We start from the raw sequence: 17,302 nt of genomic DNA, 5'->3' as shown, positions 1-17,302 counted from the left end.
ACCCCCCCTCCCATCACTCTTCACAATTAAATGGCAACTTTCTCTTCCATTTTCAATACTTCTATGAATTGTAATGAAAACTGTTTGAAGAAATGTAAAATAAAAAGATTTCTTTTTTAAAAAAGCTTTATGATATTTTTATTCCACATGGTTTGCAGTTGCTTCGAAGAAATCAATCTTTAATATTAGGAGACTCCAGGAAAACGCCAGTGGAATGGGAAGCTTTAAGCAGACACTGCACAGGAGGCGACATTTCAGATTATTGATAGCAAACTGTGGAGTCAAACAGCAATTCTGAAGAAAGCTTGTGATTTGTGCAGGTTTAATGAAAGCAAATCCTATGCAATAGTCATTTGGGACGTAAAGAAATGCAACCAAGGTCGTAAGAAAATGATCGACCTATGAGTCATTTCATTTCACTTTAAAGCAGCATTTCCATGGGTGAACACAATGCCAGATAAACACTTCTTTCTCTGGCAGGCCCCACACAAAGCCTTGAGTGGCTGACTGCCTATTAGTTTAGAAAGCAGATTACACTATTCAACCATTTATAACAGATTCTGTCAACTGAAAAATACACCGGGTAAAATGAATTGATACTGAAAACACTGCTCACAGGACAAGGCACTAACTCAGCTGTGTGACTGCTGGCTCATTTCAGTGGCACACTCTCCTTGGAGTCATGTAGCTAGTGGGTTTGATTTCACTCTTGGGATTTGAGTCAAAAATGCAGTAGAGGGATTTCCTGCCTCTGAGATAATTTAACCTGGAAAAGTGGGAATAAAAATGTCTGCGTGTTAAGATCGATCAGATGAACAGAAGAAGGAAATAGCCTTACTCCCAAGCAAATTGGGTTTGGCAGCTTTATGCACTGACAGCACCAATCAGCGACACGAGGAGTAAACACGAAAGAAAGAGAATGTTTTATTTGGATAGAAAGTTGGGAGGATCTGGTGCTGTGTGGCCTGAGGTGAAAAAGGTTCAACAGTAGCTTTTGAAAGGAAATTTGATAAATGCTTGAAACGGGAAGGCACTTGCAGAGTTTCAGAGGTTGAACCAGCATGTGGAACTATTTACAATTACTAGTAAGAAACTAATATAAGCATCATGGGCTGATAAACCTCCTTCTGTCACATTGGATGACTAGGTCTGGCATCCAATACTTACTTCCATTTCCAGAAAGTGTGAAACAAAATAATGTTACTCAAAAATGACACTTTTTAACATTCTCCCCACTTGAAATACTGACTCAAACAAACTTTCGGTCACTTTCCACTTTGTAATGTATACAGTTCTCTAAAATAATGAGTTTGCTCCAAACCTGAGCTCATCCCACATCTGGCTCAGAGAATATGTTCTAATAAAAGAATATAAAATATTAAAAAATGTAAGTGACCACTGACCATAAAACACACGAGATAGGAACAGAAGTAGGCTATTCAGCCCATTCAGTCTGCTCTGGCATTCAATGAGAACTCAGCTGTTCTGATAATCCTCATCGCCACTTTCCTGTCTTTTCCCCATAACCGTTGATTCTCTTCAGATTTAAAACCTGTCCACCTCAGTCTTGAATGTGCTTAATGACCTAGCCTCACCAGCTCTCAGCAGTAAAGAATTCCACAGTTTCACTGCCTTCATAAAAATGAAATTCCTCTTCTTCTCTGTCTTAAATGTGCGACCCCTTATTCTGAGATGATATTCTCTGATAGTCATAGCATCATAGAGATATACAGCACAGAAACAGACGCTTCAGTCCAACTTGCCCACGCCAACCATGTATCCTATATAAGCTTATCCCATTTACCAACATTTGGCCCACACCCCTCTAAACCCTTCCTATTCATACACCCATCCAGATGCCTTTTAAATGTTGTAATTGTACCAATCTCCAACACTTCCTCTGGCAGCTCATTCCATACACACACCACCCTCTGTGTGAAAAAGTTGCCCCTTAGGTGTCTTTCATATCTTTCCCTTGTCACCATAAACCTCTGCCCTCTAGTTTTGGACTCCCCCACCCCAGGGAAATGACCTTGTCTATTTACCCTATCCATGCCCCTCATGATTTTAGAAACCTCGTTAAGATCACCCCTCAGCCTCCAACTCTCCAGGGAAAATAGCCCCAGCCTATTCAGCCTCTCCCTATAGCTCAAACCCTCTAATCCTGGCAACATCCTTGTAAATCTTTTCTGAACCCTTTCATGTTTCACACTATCCTTCTTATAGGAGGGACACCAGAACCACACCCAATGCTCTCCTAGGTTAACCCACAAGCCAGCCCAGACCAGTGAAAGGGGCTGGTCTTAATCAGTCTGAGGCACCCTGACTATTGAGGTCTCACTGATGAAGCAACAAATTCCACTTTAACAGCTTCTAAGACAAACTTAAAACAATCAATTCTTTGAAGGAGGCCACTGCTGGTGTGCGTGAGTCAGTGATTAAAATCTGAACAAATATTAGACCTAAATACTTCTTTCACAGGATGTGTGCATTACAGGCATGGCCAGTGTATGTTGTCTATTGTAAGTCGCCTTAGAAGATGGTGATAAGAGGCATTAAACCCCTCAGTTACAAAAGGCAAAATGTAAAATCTGCTCCATTCACGTAATCCGATTTGGAAGTCTTCATGCATGAATCATAAAATGCTAGTATCCCAAGTTCAGAAGGTAATCAGGAAGGTAATTGAATGACAGCTTTCCTTTCAAAGGGAATGGAGGTCAAGGGCAGCTGGAATACTGTGAACAGTCTTGGAACCCTTATCTAAGGAAAGATATTGTGGCATTGGGAAGCAGCCCAGAGTAGGTTTGCTCAGCTGATCCCTTATGAGGACTGACTGAATAGTTGGAGCTTGTATTCATTGGAGTTTGGAACCTTATTGAAATATATGATTCTTAGAGATCTTGACAGGGTATTACAGAAAGGTTGTTTCAAGTTGTGGGAGTCTCCAGGGCCAGTGAAGAACATCTCAGTGTAAGGGGTCAGATTTTTAAGACAAGGATGAGAAGGAATTTCTTTTCTCTGAAGTTGGTGAATCTGTGGAATTCTTGACCACTGAGGGCTGTTGAGGTTGGGCCACTAAGTGTATTCAAGGCTGAGGTAGACAGGCTTTTAATCAGTAGGTTTATGGGGTTGAGGGAGGGGAGGTGAGGGAGTGGTGATGGTGGGGGTGGTGGAGAGTTGAATGAGGGCCCCACAAATTCTCCCAGAGCTCAGTTTGGGAAGCGAAGAAACCAACCAAGGTTTTGGTACTAACCGTGCTTTCTTCTGTTAAAGATTTTGCTCGCTGTTGATAATTATGATGCCACCTTCCTTAGACAGTAGCCTGGCACCCCTCACCGTTCACACATGAGGGATGCCCACTTGGGCAGAGGGCCACAGTGCAACTGGGATCTCAAGTTTTATAACCTTCTGTTCACAAAAGATGCAGGCTACAGAACCAAGGCAGCTTGATTGCAGAACAACTGGGATCTAATTGAATGGAGCAACAGGTTAAGAGGCTGAACCACCAAATCCTTTCCTAGACAAAAGAAAATGCGAGAAAGGAAAATTGTTGCAATGCAAAAAGGTGCAAGGAGCTGCCTCGTTGAGCTCGCAATGGGCTCAGTTTACTTTAAAGTCTCAGATTCTCAGAGTCAATTATTTTAACTCATTGTGGATCTTTTCTAGTTATTAACAATTGTAAAAAGATAAATGTAGCTTTCTTTTAAGTGGTTTGTGGAAGAGAAACCTTCTGATCCCCTGTGTGGATGGAGAATTTAGTTTTGCTTAAAGTGGAGAGGTGATTGCTATGTGGTATTATCACTGGATTATTAATCCAGAAACACTCAGCTAATGTTCTAGGGGCCCAGGTTCAAATGGTGGCATTTGAATTCAATAAAGAATCTGGAATTAAGGGTCTAATGATGACCATGACACTTAAACTGCTCTCTGGGCAGTTAGGGATGGACAATAAATGCTGACCCAGTCAGAGATACCCATATCCCATGAATGAATTAATTCAAAAATTACAAGCTAATAAAATCAACTCTCCTCGCATGTCTTCACACAAATAAACCATACTGCCGTGACACCATTCTCTGCAGATGCCTCTGGGCTTAACTGTGATTTAAATCCACAAATCACATTGTGCCTCCATGAGATTTCACACCTTCTGCTAATTATCAGCACCAGCTCCCAGTTAACAGTATTTCCATAATAACTACAGAACCACTGGCAATCTGTATCCCAAGCAGCTTCATTGGGTTTCCCCACCCATCTATATATACTTTTCACACCCACTTCATGTCATGGCTTCGAGCCCCTCTCAATCCATCTCCATAAGCCTGCAACCTCCTTTCATTGTCCTCCTAACATTGCCTACCTTCTCCCTGGGCAACCTGCAAATTTAGGTCCAATGCCTTCACTCTCTCATCTACTCTTTTCAAATCTATTTTTTAATCAAAGAACATAGAACATAGAACAGTACAGCACAGTACAGGCCCTTCGGCCCACAATGTTGTGCCAAACTATTATCCTACTTAGGTCAATCTATCCTGCATACCCTACTTTTTACTATTCTTCATGTGCCTATCCAAGAGTCGTTTAAAAGACTCTAAAGTGACTGACTCCACTACCACTGCCGGCAGCACATTCCACACACCCACCACTCTCTACCTATCTCTGACATGTCTCCTATACCTTCCTCCAATCACCTTACAAATATACCCCCTCGTAATCAGCTTGTTCAGAGATGTTATTGCACATCGCTGGAGCAGATGGGACTTGAAATTAGGCCTCCTGGTCCAGGGGTAGGGACACTACCGCCACACCACGAGGAGAGCCCCAGAGCTATTTGCTACACATTCAGCTCAAATTTGAACCTACATTTCTGGGAGCAGCCAGCAACAACTACTTTGCAAAATGTCCTATCCATTTGGCCATTGGTTGCGGAGACTCCCTAATCTCAGTCATTGATATAAATTAGAAAAAAAGCTAAAGCTTTAATGCACACTGTGGGGCTCCATTTGCCAATCAGAAAAGGACCCATTCACGCACTGCCAGCTTTCTGCCAGCCTGCATTAAGGTCATCACTTGGCAGAGGTGAGTTGAGGGTATTATTTTTGACAGAGTTACGTTGCAAGAATTGTGTTAACCCCCCCCCCAACTACACAATGAACTTCTAATTTCTACAATAATCTTTTATGTGGCACCTTGCCAAATGTCTTCTGGAAATTCAAGCTCAGAACACCTACAGCTCTCCTTTATCCATGGAACCTATTGCACCTTGAATAACTCCAACAGACTAGTTAAACATGATTTCCCTTTCCCAAAACCATGCCGATGCTTTTCAATTACCTTGAATTTTTGTGAATAGCCAGTTATAACCTCCTTAATGATCAATTCTAACACTGTCCTCATAACAGGTGTTAAATTACCTGGCCAATAGATTCCTGTTTCCTGCCTCCCTCCTTGAATGAAAACGTTTTTATTTGCTGCTTTACAGTCTGATTCTAATGAATTTTGGAAAATTAACACCAATGCAAACCTTACCTCATTGTCATGTTTTTTAAAGATTTTGGTCCATCAGGACTGAATGATGTGTCAGCCCTGAGCACCATCAATTTGTACAGTACCACATCCGCAATGAGAGTAATCTCACCAAGATCCCCTCTCGATTCCATCTCCTGATTTACAGCTATTATTGGAATATTTTTGTATCCTTGATCTTGAAGACAGAAGCAGCATATTGTTCATTTCATCTCTTTTTATTTATTATTTACAACTAACTCTTCATTCTCACTCTCTTGGAGATTAGCACTCATCTTGCTTACTTTTTTCATTTATAAATATCTGTAGAAATTCTAAATGCAATTTTTGCATTTCTAGCTTGCTTTCTCTCCCTCTCTAATTCTTTTGACTGATCTCTTAGTTATATCCTGCCTTCTTTTTTTGATGCTCTGATCAATCATCTGACCTGTTATGTACCTTTGCATAATGATCTATCCCTTCCCCTTACAAATGCACATACTAATCAGAAGTTGGAATAGGCCAAACAGCCCCTTAAACCTGCTCCTCCAATCAATAAGATCAAGGCTCATCAGACTGTAACCGCACATCCACATTTCCATCCGCCCTGATAACCTTCCACCCCCTTGCTTAACAAATATGTATCCACCTCTGCCCAAAAAGTATTCAAAGCCCCAGCCTTCATTACATTTTCACAGAGAGAGTTCCAAAGGCTCCTCTTTGAAAAGACATTTCGCCTCATTTCTGTTTTAAATGGGTGTTCCCTGGTATTTTAATAGTGACGCCGAGTTCTATATTCTCCATAAGAGGAAACATCCTCTTCATATCTACCTCATCAAGACACTTTAGGGCTTTATAAATTTCAATCAAGTCACTTCTTGATCTTCTAAACTTTATCACTTATAGAGCCAGCCTATCCAACTTTTCCTCATAAGCCAACCTGCTCTTTTCAGATATTGTTCTGGTAAACCTCTCAACAGCTTCCAATGTATTTATAGGTGACCGATAGAGCACACAGTACTCCAGATGTGGTATCACAAGCGCCCTGTATAACTGAAGCATAATCTCCTTACTTTTATATTCACTTCCCCGCGTGGTAAATGATAAAATTATTTTATCTGTAGTGATTTGAACCAGGTGGATCTCATTGACTATGAGGTCCTTGATTGGGTTTGTTAACTTGGGCCAATCAGGAAGCCCTGACTGACCAATATAAACAATGGTGTGGAGGGTGCTAACTGTGAAGAAAGGTTGAGTAGATTAGGATTATTTACATTAGAAATTCAGAGATTGAGGGGGGACCTGATTGAGGACTACAAAATCATGAGGGGTATATACAGGGTGGACTGTAAGAAACTTTTTCCCAGAGTGGGGGACTCAATTACTAGGGGTCATGAGTTCAAAGTGAGAGGAGGAAAGTTTAAGGGAGATATGCGTGGAAAGTTCTTTATGCAGAGGGTGGTGGGTGCGTGGAACACGTTGCCAGCGGAGGTGGTAGACACAGACACGTTAGAGTCTTTTAAGTTGTATCTGGACAGGTACATGGATGGGCAGGGAGCAAAGGGATACAGACCCTTAGAAAATAGATGACAGGGTTAGAAAGGGGATCTCAATCGGCGCGGGCTTGGATGGCCGAAGGGCCTGTTCCTGTGCAGTAATTTTCTTCGTTCTTTGTTCTTTAATAAGCTTTGATATGGCAACCAACTGAATTAGGTTTGATGCTTGCTTTAACTTCTTTAGATAAGTCTAAGTGAAGAACAGGTATCAATGTGGACTTCACCAGTTTCAAAATCTCCCCTTCCCCCACTGCATCCCTAAACCAGCCCAGTTCATCCCCTCCCCCCACTGCACCACACAACCAGCCCAGCTCTTCCCCCCCACCCACTGCATCCCAAAACCAGTCCAACCTGTCTCTGCCTCCCTAACCGGTTCTTCCTCTCAGCCATCCCTTCCTCCCACCCCCAGCCGCACCCCCAGCTACCTACTAACCTCATCCCACCTCCTTGACCTGTCCGTCTTCCCTGGACTGACCTATCCCCTCCCTACCTCCCCACCTACACCCTCTCCACCTATCTTCTTTGCTCTCCATCTTCGGTCCGCCTCCCCCTCTCTCCCTATTTATTCCAGTTCCCTCCCCCCATCCCCCTCTCTGAAGAAGGGTCTAGGCCCGAAACGTCAGCTTTTGTGCTCCTGAGATGCTGCTTGGCCTGCTGTGTTCATCCAGCCTCACATTTTATTACCTTCTCTTGGATTGTTTATTTTCACAGGGAATATACTGATTCTGAGAATTCCGAAATATGCCTTGAAGCATATGCCACTACTTCTCAATTGACATTCACCTACCCTAGTATCGCCATTTACTTCAGCTAGCTCAGCTTTTGTGCCTACATAGTTGGTCTTAGTTTGTTAAACTTAACTAGTATTTAGGTTTAAAACAAAGGACTATGATGCTAGAGACCTAAAACAAAAACAGAAATTGCAGGAGAAACTCAGCAGGTCTGGCATCATCTGTAGCAAGAAAGCAGAGTTGGGGCCAAAGCAAAGTTCACTGGTCTCAAAATGTAAACTCTGCTTTCTTCCCACAGATGCTGCCAGACCTGGTGAGTTCCTCCAGCAATTTCCATTTTTTCTTATGTTTAAAGTATTAGCCGTAGAATCTCAATTCTCTCATTCAGACTGGATGCAAAATCCAAGACCCCTTGTTAGTTTTGTACCTGAAATTTCCCACTCTAACTTACACTTTCTTCTCAAGATTAGCGCTGTTAATTTTGCCTTGTAGAGGGAGATATGCTCTTTCTGTTTCATACTTCCAGCAACATGCAGAGAGTATTATCCTTAACTTTTCAAAGACAACAGCATGGGCTCAGTTTAATGCTTCTTCTGAAAGATGCTAAAGGGATAGAGTGTAAAAGTAAGGAAGTGTTCCTGCACCTGTACAAAGCATTAGTGAGACCATACCTGAAGTATTTTGCACCTCCTTGGTCCCCTTACTTGAGGAGACATGTATCGGAGGCAGTTCAGAGCAAGCTTACATTCCACAGATGAAGGGGTTGTCTTATGCAGAGAGATTGAACAGTTCAGGCCTGTAGTCACTGGAGTTTAGAAGGTTGAGAGGAGATCTAATTGAGGTATGTAAAATGCTAAAGAGAATTCATGAGATTGATGTATCAAGGATGTTTCCTCACGTGGGGGCAATCGAGAATAAGAGGCCGTAGTTTTATCTGAGGGGTGGCAAATTTATCAGAGATGAGGAGAAATTACTTCTTTCAAAGGGTTGTAAATCTGTGGAATTCATTACCCTAGACTGTGGTGGATGCTGGGACATTACACACATTTAAGTTGGAGATAGATAAGTTTTCAGATATTAATAGCTAAAGGGCAATGGGGAGGGGGCAAGAAAGTGGAGTTGAGGCTGAGATGAGATCAGCCGTGGGATCAAATGAAATGGCAGAGCAGGTTCAAGGGGCTGTACACTCCCCCCACCCCCTCCCACTCCTAGTTCTTATGGTGAGTCCAACATTATAGCCCTCCCAATGCAATGGAATGTCAGAACTGGTTTGTGCAATTTGGGGATTGAGGAGCATTTCTTTGCACAGACTGAATATTATCCGTGGGTGTGAGTGGAATGAACTTCCATAGTAAGTGGTGCATGCGAGCACAGTTACAACATTTAAAAGATGTTCAGATAAGCGCATGAATAAAAATGTTTGGAGAGATATGGGCTAAGTGCAGGCAGATGGGACTAGTTTAGTTTGCGATGATGGTCAGAATGGACTGGTTGGACCAAAGGGCTGGTTACTATGCTGCATGACTCTGTATACAACATAGAAACAGACCCTTTGGTCCAACTCATCCATGCTGACCAGATGTCCTATATAAATCCGGTCCCATTTGCCAGCATTTGGCCCAGATCCCTGTGAACCCTTCCTCTTCACATACCTATCCAGGTGCCTTTTACATTTTGTAATCTGTGACATGATGGAGGCAAAGTTAATCAGACGGTGAGATGGTGTGACACGGGAATCACAAATTTTCAGGAAGGATGAATGTCTTCAGTTTAGTTCTTATTCTTTTCAATTTCTTTAAAGTAGATTCCTTAAATTTCTTAAAATAGAAAAATGATCTAAACAAAAATATAGAAATCCATGTGATGACGAAAGTCAACAGGTATTTGTGACAGACATAAAAAGTTAATTATTTACTGACACTTAGTGGGCCAAAGATGGTTTTTTTCTTGGTATGTGGGTATCACTGGCTGGGACAACATTTACTGCTCATTCCTAACAGCCCTTGAGAAGACGGTGGTGAGCTGTTTTCTTACATCACTGCGCTCCTCTGTCTATAGAGACATCCACTGTGCTGTTAGGGAAGGGGTTTAAGGATTTTCACCGAGCAACAGTGAAGTAAGGACAATATATTTCTAAGTTATGATGGTGTGTGACTTGGGGGTGGGGGGGGGGGGGGGTGGGGGGCACCCTGGTGGTGATGGTGCTCCCATGTATTTTCGGTCCTACTTTCATTTGACAGAAGCCACATGTTTCTGAGGTGCTGTCAAATGAATTTTGGTTAAGATGCGGAAGGTACACACTGCTGCTGCTATGCAACAGCAGTGGAGAGCGAATATCCAAGGTGGTATATCCAACTTTCTCTCTTGATGTTTCTCTCTTACACATGGTCCCTGGATGACATGTCCATCTGGGTCCTCCTCCAGTGTCACAACGATGCCACCCAGAAACTGGAGGAGCAACACCTCATATTCCACATTGGGAGCCTGCAACCCAGTCGTCTCAATGTGGACTTCACTAGTTTCAAAATCTCCCCACCCTCAGCCTCATCCCATGACCAACCCTCCCTCTCATCCCCGGCTCCTTGACCTTTCCATCTTGTTTCCCACCTATCTGCTCCTCCCAACCTCACTGACCAATCCTCACCACTACCTACTTGCATTCACCTATCACCATCCCACTTACCTTGCCCAGCCACACCCCCCACTCTATTTATTTCAGAGCTCCCTTCCCCCTCCCCATTTCTGAAGAAGGGTCTAGACCTGAAACATCAACTTTCCTGCTCCTCTGATGCTGCCTGGCCTGCTGTGTTCCTCCAGCTCCACACTGTGTTATTGCATAGTCACTCGGTCTGGATAGTAGTTCTATGGACATCAGTGATCTCTAGAAATGCAGCTCCATTAGCTTGGATGGCAGTATCATGTCAACAGTGCAAGTCCAATTCACACTAACTGAGGTTACCACTAAAGTCCTACCTTTTCAATATTGTCCCTTCACCTAAGGAGTGGTGACCCACAGGTTAAATTCATCATCAGTTCTCTCATTGTACGGTGATTTTATCTTTACACAAAGCTAAGCTAGGACACTCAGTGTGACCGGTCTAACATAGCACATAGGGAAACACAATCAAGTTGTTTTGTCCCCAGAGACATGCCTTCTTACATTCGTTAATAGATGGTGATCAGGACAAAGATCTCAGTTTACAGAAAGATCAATCATGGCTCCCATGATGAAATTGTAAAAGGTACTGGAGGGATTGTGGAACAATTCTCTAGAGCAAATTAGTACCTCAATAGGCTATGACCGCCCTAATTATGACCACATTTTGGTAGTGTGGATGAATGTAATAAGACTGTGGCCTATCTCCAATTACCGCTTGGAATGTTCAAAGTACATATTGACCCTGATCAGAATATGATTGCCATCTTCCATTTAGAAGATAAAAATTAGAAAGAGAACAACTCCAGTAAGTGTCAATGGCCCAAGTGTCTGGAATGGTACTGTGCGTCAGTGAAAGAGGATAGTGCCCTCTACTGTTCACTGGGAAATCATCCTCGAAAGGAGAGCCATACAAGCCTGCACCCTCTGCTGGGTGAAAGCAATAAACGCCCATGAAAAGAACTCTCATAAAGTGGGTTAGACAGAATAGGACTCAAACTCGAAACGCCTCTACTGGTGAAAGTTGGTTGAAGTGGGTTCTAAGCTGACTGGACAACATTGGAGGTCAAACATAATCAAAACAGACAGTGCCGACGTTTGAATGAGATGTTAAACTGAAGTTCAGCCTGCCTCCTTGGGTTCAATTTGAAATGTACCAAGGCCCAATTTTGCAGCTCGGTTACTTCTTTGCAGTGAAAGCAAAATACAGTGGATGTTGAAATCCAAAATATAAACAGTTAATGTTTCAAGTCCAATTTGATTCTTCTTCAGAACAAAAGGCAAAGTGCTCCAAGAAACAGTTACATCATACACAAACCTTTACTCTTGTTTCTCTCTCCACAGATGCTACCAGACCCCGTTGAGTTTCTCCAGAACTTTTTGTGTTTATTCCAGATCTTCAGCATCCATGCGATCTTGCTTTCAAAGTCAGAGTGTGACTGGTGATACAGGTGAATTAAAATAAGAATTCATCTCCTCGCCTGTACTTAACCACGTACAATATCACATCAGAGACAGTAGGAACTGCCGATGCTGGGGAATCTGAGATAACAAAGTGTAGAGCTGGATGAACACAGCAGGCCAAGCAGCATCAGAGGAGCTGGAACGCTGACATTTCAGGCCTAGATCCCTCTTTCTGAAGAAGGGTCCCGACCCAAAACGTCAAGCTTTCCTGCTCCTCTAATGCTGCTTGGCCTGCTGTGTTCATCCAGCTTCACATAGTGTTATCTACAATATCATATCAATTCTTCTTTCTGTGTCTAACTTTTTGAAACCATATAATATTTAAAAATCTTTTTGCCAAACTCAGTTTTTTATTCAATAATATTCATTATATAGTGACTGAAAATGTAGTAAATCATCTTAAAGTGTATTATCAAACAAAATTTTACATTTCAGTAGATATTAGGGAAGATGAGCAAAAGTTTGGTCAAAGATGTATGCTTCAAGGAGCATGTTTTGAAGTAACTTATAGTTTTTAACTATTATTTAGAGCCAAATTAGTTGAGATTTTTTCCCAAATAACTACTGTCCCCTGAATTTAAGCCAGTCAATCCAGAAGACATTTGGTCTTGGGTCTATGGGATTAACATAACCATCCCAGGGGAAGAAGGGATGTAAGAAAGTTATCTTCCTCCAAATAGCCTGTTGAATTTTAATAAACATTAACTATAATATCAACATCTTAGATATTGGAAGTGTTTGATTTCTCCCTCTAGAATATATACTGAATGAGTTTATAGAGACTAGTTGCATTTATTTCAGTTGTAACAGAAAAAACTGAAGTGTGATCATTGCTAAATTCATAATTATTTTGACGGAAATGAACAAGCTTTATGTTGGATATGTATGTGGCTATGATGAAAACCATGAAAATGTGTGATACCAAATCTAATCGCATCCAGTTTGATGTTATTTCTAACTATTGATTTACAAGGATGTTGTCAGTGTTGGAGGGTTTAGGTTATACGGAGAGGCTGAATAGGCTGGGGCTATTTTCTCTGGAGCATCAGAGGCTGAGGGGTGACCTTATGGAGGCTTATACAATCATGAGGGGCATGGATAGATGAACAGTCAAAGTCTTCTCCCCAGGAAGAGCAGTCCAAAACAGGGCAGCATAGGTTTAAGGTGAGGGGGAAAGATTTAGAAGGGGCCTAAGGGGCAATGTTTTCACGCAGAGGGTGGTGTGTGTATGGAATGAGCTGCCAGAGGAAGTGGTGGAGGCTGGTACAGTTACAACATTTAAAAGGCATCCGGATGAGTACCTGAATAGGAGGGGTTTCGAAGGAAATACACCAAGTACTGGGAAATGGAACTAGATTAACTTGGGATATCTGATCAGCATGGATGAGTTGGATTGAAAGATCTATTTCTGTGCCGCACATCTCTCTGACTGTCTAAGAATATTAGGAATATCTAAGAACAGACATGAATAGAATATATAACAGCATATATGAATATTTAAAGTTTTTTACCTTGAAGTCCCAAGCAAGATATCTTCTCTCTGTGGGAGAAACTATCTTTTGAGAAGTATCACCTGAGGGTTTCTAATGCATCTGAGATTTCAGAGTGACAGTGCTACTTTTATACTGTTCAGGTTCCTCTAACTTGCAAATGCATTAACCCTATATAAAGCTTGATCCAACCTTCACATAATGCTATATCATTTAACATAACTCCTTAATTATACAGGTTTCTTTATGGAGCTGTGATCTTTTCCCTTGTCAATTTATTTGTGGCATTTTATTCTTTTGCATGATTATTCCTTTTATCTCCCCCTTATACCTTTAATGGGGTCATTTACCTCATTTGGCTGGTTGCAATGCAGAGTGCTAACAACAGCTGGGTTCATTTCCTGGACCAGCTGAGGTAACCATAAATGACTACTCCCAACCACTCCACTCACCTGAGGTGTGGTGACCCTCGGATAAGACTCCAGGTGTCTTTCCCAATGAGAGCAGCCCCACGGTACAGTGGGATAATGAAGAATTTGCTCATACTTTCAACCTTAAAAGAAGCCTTTCACTAAAGGCTTATTAACAAAAATCTTTTCTTTCTTTGTCTTTTTGAGTGTTTTCTTAATCCCGGTTTCGAAATATGTTAATGTGATAAAGATCTTTGCCATCTCTTGTCAGTTGAATAATTCCAGTATTTCTTCTGAAATTGACATCATAACTCCACACCCGGGCATAATGTTACCATGTTTCTTTCCAGTTTTGTTTCAGTGGTTAAGTCTATTAACTCAATTAATAGTATTTCCATATCCCTTTCTAGATATATCCTAATTTCAAAGTTGACTTGGCATTCCCTGCCAACTGTGATGGCGTCTTAAATAATTAACTCCTTACATAAGAGCGTAAGAAATAGCAGCAGGACTGGGCCATCCGGCTGACTGAGCCTGCCCCACCATTCAATAACCTCATGGCTGTTTTGGTGGACTCAGCTCTGCTGACCCACCCACTCATCATAAACCCTTCATCCCTTTACCGTTCATAAAAAAATCTGTCTTTGCCTTAAAAGTATTTGACAAGGAAGCCTCAACTGCTTCACTGGGCAGGGAATTCCACAGATTCACAACACTTTGGGTGAAGAAGTTCCTCCTCATGTCAGCCCTAAATCTGCTCCCCCTTATTTTGTCCCTATGCCTCTGGTTCTAGTTTCACTTACCAGTGGAAACAGCCTCCCTGCTCCTCTCTTATGTATTCCCTTCATAATTTTATTTGTTACACCAACCCTCATTAATATTTTTTAAAATGTCTATGTTTGTCCTATTTAATTAGCCATATTTATTTCTCCATCAAACAGGTAGGGCTAACCAGATATCAGCACAGTGGCTCAGTGGTTAGCACTGTTGGCTTACAGCACGAGGCTTCTGGGTTCAGTTCCACCCTCAGGTAACTGTCTATGTGGAGCTTGCACGTTCTCCCTGTGTCCGCATTGATTTTCTTCAGATGCCCTGGTTTCCTCCCACAGTCCAAAGATGTGCAGGTTATGAGGGTCGCTCATAGCGTTCAGGAATGTGTAGATTATAGGGGGTGGGTCTGGGTGGGATGGCCCAAGGGTCAGTGTGGACTTGTTGGGCCAAGGGGCCTGGTTCCACAGTGTAGGGATTCTGTGATTATGTTTAAAGGGGGAAAGTATGGTACAGAGGCAGAAAGTTTTAGGGAGAGAATCACACAGCTTGGGACCTCAGCAGTGAAGACCTGGTCACTGATGTGTTTGATTAAAATCAAGGATTGTTAGCTCTTTGAGTTAATTTCACTTGTTTTTCCATTCATTCATATTAATACCTGACTGACTATCCTGGCCTTGTATGTAACAACGTTCTGGGTTCAACTTGTCTTGACTGATTGAATGGTTCCTTACACAGCAAGTGTGAGCAAATGGCCTCGCTTATCAGTCTCAAATGCTTTTGATGTTTCTCTCTCCCACTCTTTATATTTCTTTCTCCTGATTCTTGCTTTCTCTTTCTTTTAGGTCAGAGGTAGGAGGCCTGTATAACTGGAGGTTGTGGGGAAAATGAACTCAATCCATCACCCACTGACTTCCTGGACAGTGGTATAGGAGCAGTCTAGGCATATGTTTTAGTCTCCTAGGCCCAATGCAATCAGACGGCCTTAGTGTAATGGCAATACGGCCAATTTAGTCATCCAGAACATCATCAGACTGGGAATATGGATTCAAATCCCACCACTGCAGAGTGTGAAATTTGAACTCAATAAATATCTGGAATTTTAAAAAGTGGCAACCATTTTGATTGTCAAACCCTTTCTAATCCACAAATCTTCTATAGAGAAGGAAATCTGCTACCCTTACCTGATCTGGCCTATAGGTGACTGTAGACCAGCTGCACTGTGTCATAGAATCATACAGCACAGAAACAGACCCTTTGGTCCAACTCATATGCATGACCAGATACCTCAATCTGACCGAGTCCCATTTGCCAGCATTTCACCCACGTCGCTCTAAACCATTCCTATTCATAATCTGAGGGGTAACCTTTTCAAACAGAGGGTGGTGCATGTATGGACTGAGCTGCCAGAGGAAGTGGTGGAGGCATGTCCAATACAAGGTTTAAAACACCAAACAGGAAGAATTTCCTAAAGCAGTAAGTCATCATTCCCTGACCAGGCCACAGCAGCGACTGTAATAAATCCTGACCACTACGCCACAGCTTCCGGTTTTTAAAGCTTGTCGTATTGCCACTACTTTTGCCATTTTCTAGAGGGACAGTTTCTCCTCCCGATGATGCCCTGCACTGGAAAAGCAACAACTCCCTCAGCCTGTGCCAACATCCATTTACTGGAACAAGAAATCCACACTCTGTTCCTTCGCTCTGTCAGATGGTGAATATATCTGTGAATCTGATTCAATGAACCCATTCATTTCTATTATATACTTTAAGAATATACATCTGTCACACTCAAACTTTCTCTATTCTGCATGTCAGCAACTTTTGCTGATCTCATTTTGGGGACTAAATTTTCAGAAGTTGGTTTAAAAGTATGGTTGAATCTTAACAGCCCTTTGGGCAATAAATGTTGGCCTAGCCAGTGACACCTTCATCCGTGAATAAATGAAACAAAATTGGATGTTGGGAAGATGCCCCCATTGGTAGGAGAGACCAGGACCTGAGGGCACAGACTTAGAGTAAAGGGAAGATCTTTTAGAATGGCCAGAGAGTGGTGAATCTATGGAATTCACTGCCACACACGGCTGTGGAGACCATGTCATTGACTACATTTAAGACTGAGGTAGCTAGGTTCTTGATTATCAAGGAGATTAAATGTTTCGGGGAGAAAGCAGGAGAATGGGGTTGAGGAGCTTATCAGCCATGGTTGAATAGTGGAGCAGAATCAATGGGCTCATTGGCCTAATTTCTGCTCCTATGTCTAATGATACAACCCAGTGCTTTCAACCAATATCTATCCCTATCTCCCACCCCATTTCCCTCAGAATCTTAGTTGCTCTCAGAAAGCAACGTTTTCCAAAATAAGGTTACAAAAATAACACTTTCCTTGCTTGACTTACTTGCCTACACTGCATCAAGATTAGAATTCAGAGATGAGGAGAAATGTTATTTCTCAAAGGGTTGTAAGTCTGAGGAACATTGATAGCTCAATGAGTGGACAGTGCTGATTGGTAGGCAAGAGCCCATTGACCAACCAATAAACACTCTTCACTCCTTCAGCATCAATGTCGATTTTGACTTGGATTGATATTATTCTGAACCATCCTGTTGAGTGCAAGGTGAAAAACTTGGACAAAAATTTCTTTCAACAATACTTAGATTTTAAGGGAGTTTAGAAACAGAAGTCACAATATGTGTGATCTCAAATTCCAGGTGTATTTTA

The sequence above is a fragment of the Stegostoma tigrinum genome, chromosome 33 (assembly GCF_030684315.1).
Source record: "Stegostoma tigrinum isolate sSteTig4 chromosome 33, sSteTig4.hap1, whole genome shotgun sequence".
Lineage (NCBI taxonomy): Eukaryota > Metazoa > Chordata > Chondrichthyes > Orectolobiformes > Stegostomatidae > Stegostoma > Stegostoma tigrinum.
The sequence above is the reverse complement of the archived record's forward strand: the minus strand, read 5'-3'. Positions refer to the sequence as shown.